This window comes from Ursus maritimus, unplaced genomic scaffold (assembly GCF_017311325.1).
Source record: "Ursus maritimus isolate PB19 unplaced genomic scaffold, ASM1731132v1 scaffold_8, whole genome shotgun sequence".
In the NCBI taxonomy this organism is placed as follows: Eukaryota; Metazoa; Chordata; class Mammalia; order Carnivora; family Ursidae; genus Ursus; species Ursus maritimus.
This window is the reverse complement of record NW_024426996.1, coordinates 63,205,443-63,214,049: the sequence shown is the minus strand read 5'-3', so window position 1 is coordinate 63,214,049 and position 8,607 is coordinate 63,205,443.

The window sequence follows — 8,607 nt, the reverse complement described above, 5'->3', positions numbered from 1 at the left end:
AAAAAAAAAGAGAGAGAGAGAGAGAGAAAGAGATTCAGGAGCCTTCCACATAAGTAATTTTTTAGAGTCTAGTGATCTTGGCTGTGTGGAGACATCTCCTCCTTGCCGTCACTCACAAAGCGGCCCAGTGCCTGCTAGGTAGGTCTCTTCAAGTTCTGGAAGCAATATATTCCCAAAAGTACTGCTCCAACTCACATACCATGACACAGATGGATGCCTTTTTTCAGGGGCTCCGTAGTAGGAAAGGACTGCCACAGGTCCAGGCTGGAGGGCACACAGCTGGCCTCTTGGACCACACAGCCCCGCAGATCCTACAGTATTAAGGGTGTCAATGGTGGAAAAAGATGACATGTGGATTTTCCGTAACCCCGACTGGAGAATCACAATGTGGATCCATAGGTTCTAAATCAAAGCCATATCGACTGCAACAGAGAATTACACACCTTTCAAACAACAGCTTTTGGAGTACTACCAGGCCCTGATTGAGAAAGTACCTCATCATTGACATCAAGTGACCAGGACGCTAGAACTGCCCCTCATGTGCTAGGTTCTATCACATTCTCTAAGCCATAACTGGGATGGGCCCAGATGGAAGAGGCACTTCTAGGACTAGACATCAATAAAACTAGAGAGCACAAGCGAGCTGTGTAAACACAGGTAGTAGGCACGTAGCTCAATCAACCATCACTGTTAGACACCACCTCTCCCTCAGCTCTAATGCTGAGCTGCGGCCAGTTTGTACCAGCTCATGAGAGCTCATTGTCAAATTTTCAGGAATGCTGCCATCCTGTTGACATCACAGTTTGAAACTGACCACAGTAGAAGTGTTTACATCATGAAAATGAGCAAATGTTACAAATCAGATTTTTTTTTCTCCTTTTCAGAAAGCTGGCTGTTAAATATTTACCAGTATACTCTCTGCTCATCTCACATCTCAATGATCAGTTGATGTAAGACGGAAAAGCCTGAGATGGCTTCACAAATGGCCCCACGGGGGCTGCACTGCTGCCTCATTCAGCATGATCTTGAAAGATTCACCACTTTGTGTGGAAACAGAAGTGGCCTGAAATGAGAACATACAGGGGTTCATGGGCAATGCTGAATAACTTGGCTATCTGGCCAGGGGTCTGGAAGCAGAAAGCTTGGAAGATTGGGGGACAAGGAGGATTAGGTTAAAACCATGCAGATGAACATATGGAAGTGGGCACAGAGTGTGACGATCTTTATTTCATAGGCTAATGTCCATCAAAGGACATTCATCATAGAAAAGGCACTAACAAACCACATATCATCCAATGATAGACAGGTCGCTGTCATCAGCCACTCCAGTGCTTGCTTGATGGGCACATGAATGGAGTTGTCATGGTAACAGGGATGGAAGTTATATGTGGATGCAATAGCATGGGTCCCACTTAACAAGGCTGATCTAGCTACTACCATCACTGAATATCCAACCCTTTCACAACAGAAACCAATGCTGAATGTCCAGTGTGATACAATCCCTCCAAGAGAGCAACTACATTGGATACCATCACCCCTGGAAGCGGTAGCCATTCATTTTGACAAGAATAGACACATATTCTAGGTATGGATTTCCTTTTTCTATCCAAGATCCTCAACCAGAACCATAATCCAAGCATATGGAATGTTTCATCCTCTATTATGAGATTCCACATACCATGGTGTCAAAGGGACCTACTTAACATTAAAGGAAGTGCTGGAACAGACGTATGACCAGGAGATACACTGTTCATATCACATACTGCAATACCCAGAAGTAACTAGCATGATACAAGAACAGGCTCAGAGACAACATCTTAATGAAGATGGCATGCCATGCAATGCACATGCTAAGTAAATGACTTTCATAAGGTGCGTTTCCCCAATAGGTAGAATACATAGGTTTGGGAATCAGAAGGTGAGAGAAGAAGATCCCCACCTTCCCTCACTTCTAATGGTCCATTTTGGGAATTTGTACTTCCCATTCCTGAAGCTCTGGATTCAATAGTTAAGAGTCCTAGAAGGAAATACCTCCACCATGGCCGTCAACTGTGCTCTCGACGCTCTTCATGCCAAGGGATCACCATCCTGGCAAAGGTAATTGGCCTTGGTCACCAGGAGGAGATTAATGCTGCTATTACACAATAAATAGTATGTCTTCCTCCCAGGTGATCCATTTGAGTACCTCTTGGTAATCTCATTTCTAATTTTGATAATAAATATACAACTGTAATAGTTACAGCCTGAGAATGGTATAGTGACCAGGGACTCAGACCCTAAAGATTTGAAGATATGGGGTTTTGGTTTGTTTTGTTTGTTTGTTTCTTTGTTTGTTTAAGATTCTTTTATTTATTTATTTGAGAGAGACAGAGAGAGAGAGGGAGAAGCAGACTTTCCACTGAGCAGAGAGCCCAATGTGGGGCTCAATCCCAGGACCCTGAGATCATTACCTGAACCGAAGGCAGATGCCTAACTGACTGAGCCACCCAGGTGCCCCTGAAGTTCTGGGTTTTATTACTAGGAAAGCCATCAGGAACACCAAAGAATAGAACACCTGAGAATGAGGCTGAGCTAGATGGCCAGTAGAGGAAGGAGGTGATGAGTGTTCATTGCAGTCCTGAGAACTCTTGCAGTGCTGGTGTCTGCACACCTCTTACCCAGGGTAGCCTATGTCTAATGACTGATTATTATGGGAATATAAATCTTGGTCCTGCCACTGTGATCTGGACCTAATTGGAAGAGCTATCCTAGCTTTGAAGTCCCCATTGGGACTGATTTTGGCCTTTTGAGGAACTATCACAGCTACACTTTTCTCTCTATCCAATACTACTTTCTTCCCTTCCTTTCCACTGGTGCTGAGCCCTGGAGCACTCCCTCATAAACTTCCTGTGTGCTAATCTCAATATCAGAATCTGCTTCCCAAGAAGCCTAATTTAAGATCTTGGAGTTGGCTTCCTTATTTTCAATATGAACAACCTCCAAACACATTCTAGATGACTTGTCAGAAAGTTTGAAAGTCTCACATATACATTAACTCATCCAGTTAGCAAATATTTACTTAGCACCAACTATATGTCAAGAACTGTTCTGGATGCTAAGGCTGAACAAAATAGAAAGGATTCCTGCCCTTGCAGCACTTATATTCCAGGGGAGAGTAACAAACAAAAAGCAAGGAATTCATAGGATAATTTCAGATATTGATGAGTACTGCAAAGAAAATAATACAGGATAGTATGCAGAGAATGACTGGAAGTGCTAGAAGTGGGAGGGATTCTACTGAGAAGGCAGTAGGAAAGTCTTCTCTTAGAAATTGCATTAGGCAAGACAAGGGCTCCTTGGCATGAGGAGCTTCGAGAGCACAGTTGACGGCCATGGTGGAGGTATTTCCTTCTAGGACTCTTAACTATTGAATCCAGAGCTTCAGGAATGGGAAGTACAAATTCCCAAAATGGACCATTAGAAGTGAAGGAATGTGGGGATCTCCTTCTCCCACCTTCTGATTCCCAGACCTATGTATTCTACTTATTAGGGAAACGCACCCTATGAAAGTCATTTATTTAGAATGTGCATTGCATTATGGAGCCTTTTTAAGGACTGGAAAATAGTATTCCAGGCAGATAAAAGAGCGAGCGTAAGGAAGGAAGTTAGTGTGAGTGTGGTAACAATAGGAAAAGACCAGCAGGGCTGGAGGTAGTGAACAAGGTGGAGTGGGCCAAGCTGAGGTCATTAAGGTTGGCAGGGGGCAGATTGTGTAGGACCCATGGGTCATTGTAAGGAGTTTGGATCTACTCTAATCTTAATGGAAATCCATTGCAGAATTTTAAACAAGGGAGCAGCATTTCTGTTTTACTTTTTAATAAGTCACTTTTTAATAAGGCTACCGTTGGAGAATCAACTATTGGGAGGAAAGGCAAAAAATGGGAACAGGAAGATTAGTACAGAAGCTACTGAGGTAGCCCAGATGAGAAGTGATAGTGACTCAATCGGAATGATGGCAATAAGCAGGTGTGATAGAATTGGATCTGAGATCTAGTTTTGAGGCAGAGACAACAGGACATGCTAATGGATTGTCTCAAAAGAAGGTTGGGAAAGGAGAAAGAATAGAGAAGAATATTGGATGTCTGATCAATTGGGTGTATGGTGGAACTATTTATTAAGGTGGGGAGGATTGTGATGGGTGGGTTGGAAGGGATGAATTAAGAGTTCTATTTCGGTCATGCTAATTTGAGATGCTTGTCAGACATCCAAGTGGAGATATCAATGAGACAACTAAACCTACAACTAAAGCTCAGGGCTGGGGATGTAAATCTAGGCGTCATCAACATAGAGATATTATTTAAAAACACAGAACTGGGGTGCCTGGGTGGCTCAGTCGGTTAAGCATCTGGCTCAGGTCATGATCCCAGGGTCCTGGGATCAAGCCCTGCACCGGGGACTCTGCTCAGCGAAGAGCCTGCTTGTCCCTCTCCTTTTGCCCCTCCCCCCACTGCATGTGCTCTCTTTCTCCCTCTCAAAATAAATTGATAAAATTTTTTTAAAATAATATTAAATAAAAACATGGTACTAGGTGAGATCACTTCATGAGTGAGAGCCAGGCCCTGGCATCCTCCTTGTGTCCTTTTCATCTGCCAGTGAAGATGATGGAGAAGAACCAACCATCAAAACCAATCCCTAGTAAGAACAGTAAACATAACAAGAAAAAAAATGTTCAATGTTTCTAGGAAGCCCAGTGCAGGAGGCAGGTCTTTGGCTCCATAATCTTCGTTCTCTGGATATTTCACCTCTATCTACTACATTATGTGGCAAAAAGGTACCTTGCAGATGAAATTAAGCTCACAGATTTTAAGATGGGGAGACTATCCTGGATTATGCGCTCAGTCCCAATGGAATCAAATAGCCTTTGAAAATGGAAGAGAAAGGCCGAACAGTCAGATTGATATGATAAAAGAAGAGGAAGGAGAGATTCTAAGCATGGGAGGGACCCATCCCTCTGTTGCTGGCTTTGTCCATGGAGGAAGGAGGCAATGAGCAAAGGAATGAATGTGACCTCTAGAAACTGAGAACAACCCTTAGCTGATAGCCAGCCAAGCAAACAGTTCTACAACCACAGGAAACCGAACTGTGCAAATAACCTGAATAAACAAAGGAAGAGATTCTTCCCTAGAGCCTCCAGAAAGGAATGTAGTCCTGCTGACACCTTTATTTTAGCCTGGTGAGTCACCTGTCAAACTTCTGTCACACAGAATTGTAAGATAAATTCTGCTGCTTCAAGCTGCTAAATGTGTAATAATTTGTTACAGTGACAGTAGAAAATGAATGTAGAAGTAAGATGGGGCCGATATCTGACCACTGGATTGGGAAAGATGGAGACCGTTGATGACCTTTATGTGAGCTGTTTCAGAAAAGTGGTGGCGATGAAAATCCAGACAAAGGGGTGGAGGGAATGAGAGATGAAAAATATGTAGGAGGAGGAGAGAAGCAGAGACATGACACAAAGGGATAGGTAAAGCCATGAGTTCTGATACAACATCTAGGCCCCAGAGAAAGCATTCAAGCTGGTAAAAAATAATGTTGAGACCCACCAGCAAGAAGTCAGGCCATCTCTGGATTGGTAAACAGCTCTACTGCTAACATTGAAGGGATCTGGGGCAAGGATACAAATGACTGCTCCTGGCCTGTGGCAACACAACCTTCTGTCCCCTCCCTTTATGGACACCCCAGCCCAATTGTCATGGCTCCCATCCGGGTTCCCAGGGGTAGGGATTCCAAATGGCCACATCCCCTTGGCCCCGTAGACAACTTGCCACGTGGGTGAAGACCCCCATTGAAGCCCTGAATGGCCCAGGACTCAGAGTCATGACAATGGTCATGAGACCTGGACCATTCAGGGTCTGAGCCCCGGTTCTCTGAGTCTAAGGGAGACCCTGCTCTAGGCTCCAGTAGTTTGTCTCCTCCTCTCATGATAACTTTATAAACAGATCAGTAGGAAGCTCAAGGCAGCCCCACATAGGTACTGAGGCAGTTAAGATGAATGGAAGCCTATAAAGAAAATAGAAAGGAACAGCAAGTGAGGAATCAAGACAGAGACTTGACAACAACAGCCACATGGCCCCAAGCTGACTCTGCAGCACAATGCCCAAACTTGCTTGGTGTATGGAGACAGGTTCTCCTCCCACCCCCCCACCCCCGGCTTTACACACTTCTCAAGCAGTCTTCATCATGGGGAAGTACCAGCGAGGAGGACTTCACCATCTTCACGGACGCAGTGAGAGCCTGACTTCCGCTGGCCCATGTTTCTCGGTTGGGTGGGATTAATGAGCGCCATGTGACCCAGGATTTTGGTTCTTGTTCTCTTGGATCTGCATGCCCACAAATGGAGTCCATTCTCTTTTTCCAATCCTCTTCCTCCGTGTAACTTGCCCAGAAAGAACGCCCACACTGCTCATGCCCCGGTTTCCCCACCAAGAGGAGGAAGGCTTACAGTTACCCAGTTATGCTACTTGCATTCCAAGGGTGAAGAGATATTAGCCCCACTCTCAGTCACAGGTCCAAGCTACATTCGTGGTCAGTTCTCCCAAAGTCACTTTTCTAAAAGCCAATTCGCCAAAGGCCGATTCACTGACTGGCTCGGTTTCTAAAATCTCAGTCACTAGAAATTTTGTGTGGATCTTTCCTATATCTTCCATGTCCCTCCTTAACACAATCGTGCCTTCCTCCACCTTCTTAAACTTGGGGTTATTCTTTTATTGCCATTGTCTATGAATTTTATCATCTGTTATTGCTGAGTCTGTTTTATTGATTTCTTTTTCTCACGGTCAAGAGTTACATTATTTTGCTTCTTTGCATGTCTGGTAAGCTTTCATTAGATGCAAATACTATGAATGTTATCTTGTTCAATGTGGGGTATTTTTTGTTCCTTTAAATATTTTTGGACTTTGCTCTAGAGCAGAGTTAAGATACTTGGAAGGAATTCGATCCTTTCAAAGCTTGTTTTTATGCTTTGTTAGTTAGTCCAGAAGGGTCTTTACCCTAAAGCGAGTGGTGGGGATTGTTCTGCCTGATCTTTGCTGGTGGTCTTTCTCTCACTTCATGTAGTTTTCTCATTCACATTGCTGTGGCCGGAATGTTTGAGTCTTCCAAATTCAACATGATGGCATTTGAAGGTGAGGCCTTTGGGAGGTAATTAGGGTTACACGACATCATGAAGGTGGGGCCCCCATGATGGGATTAACACCCTTCTACAAAGAGGAGGAAAGACAGGATCTCTCTCCTCTCTGCAACCAGCACTAAGAAGACCACATGAGGGTATAATCGAGAAGAGGGCCCTTACCAAGGACCCGACCTGGTATCCTGATCTTGGACTTCCAGCCTCCAGAACTATGAAAAATAAATGTTCATTGTTTAAGCCACCCAGTGAATGGCATTTGGTTACAGGTGCCGGAGCCCACTCAGATACACATGCACTGCTGAGTGCTAGGCTGAAACCCTCAAAGGGAACCCTCTGCGGGTCTTCGGAGCTCTTTCCAAGTGGTTCTTTGCTGTCTGGTGTGTCCCTCAAATTCTAGCTGTCTTGGCTCAACTCTTCAGACCCTGACTCAGTGCTCAGGTCAGAGATCACTCTGGGTGCTCCTTCCTGAACCGCAGCTGAGAAATTCTCTGCAGGCAGTAGGCTTAGGCAATCTTTGGGTTGATCTCGTTTGTTTTCCTTCTCTGTGCTGCCTCTTGACCAATGCCTAAAACTGTTATTTTGTATGTTTTGTCTAGTAATTTCATGGGATAGGGAGGAGGTTAAATCTGGGCACTGGTTGTTTCATTATGGCCTGGAGCAGATGTTAGAAAATTAAGTTAGTAAAGTCTATATGGTACACTCTTAGCATGTGCTCCAATATCTGGTGGGGAAAGGCTTCTCTCATGTTTCTTTTTTTCAAAATTTTCTTGGCCATTTGGGTCCTTTTGTCTTTCCTATGAATTGTATAACTTGCTTACTAAATTCCCTTAAAAAGGCCCATTAGGATTTGAATTGGGATTGAATTAAATTTACGTACTAATACGAGATATAACCAATACCCTTATCCTTGCATATCCCTTGCCCTTGGATGGGAAAAGGTACTATCATAAAATAACACTTCTCACCCGTTGGATGCTGTTGATGGACTGGAAAGGGAAGATGCATGATATAATTGAAGGGTGCATTGGAAGACCCAATTGAGGACACGCTGGCCAATTCAGGGCTGATAAACTGGAAAGAGTGGGAACTCCATTGGATGAAAACATTAAAATTCTCAAGATTAGGGAAAGAGAGTGATCTCTGGGATACTTTGTTAAATGAAAAAAGGTGGAGAGAGGCATATACAGTTCTCCACCATTTAAGAAAGGGGAGATACAGTGGCGCCTGGGTGGCTCAGTCAGTTAAGTGTCCTAGACTCTTGATTTCAGTTCAGGTCATGATCTCAGGATCCTGAGATCGAGCCCCAGGTTGGACTCTGCACTCAGCTGGGAGTCTGCTTGAGAGTCTCCCTCCCTCTCCCTCTACCCCTCCTTCCACCCCGGCACCCTCTCTCTCTCTCAAATAAATAAATAAATAAATAAATAAATAAATAAATAAAT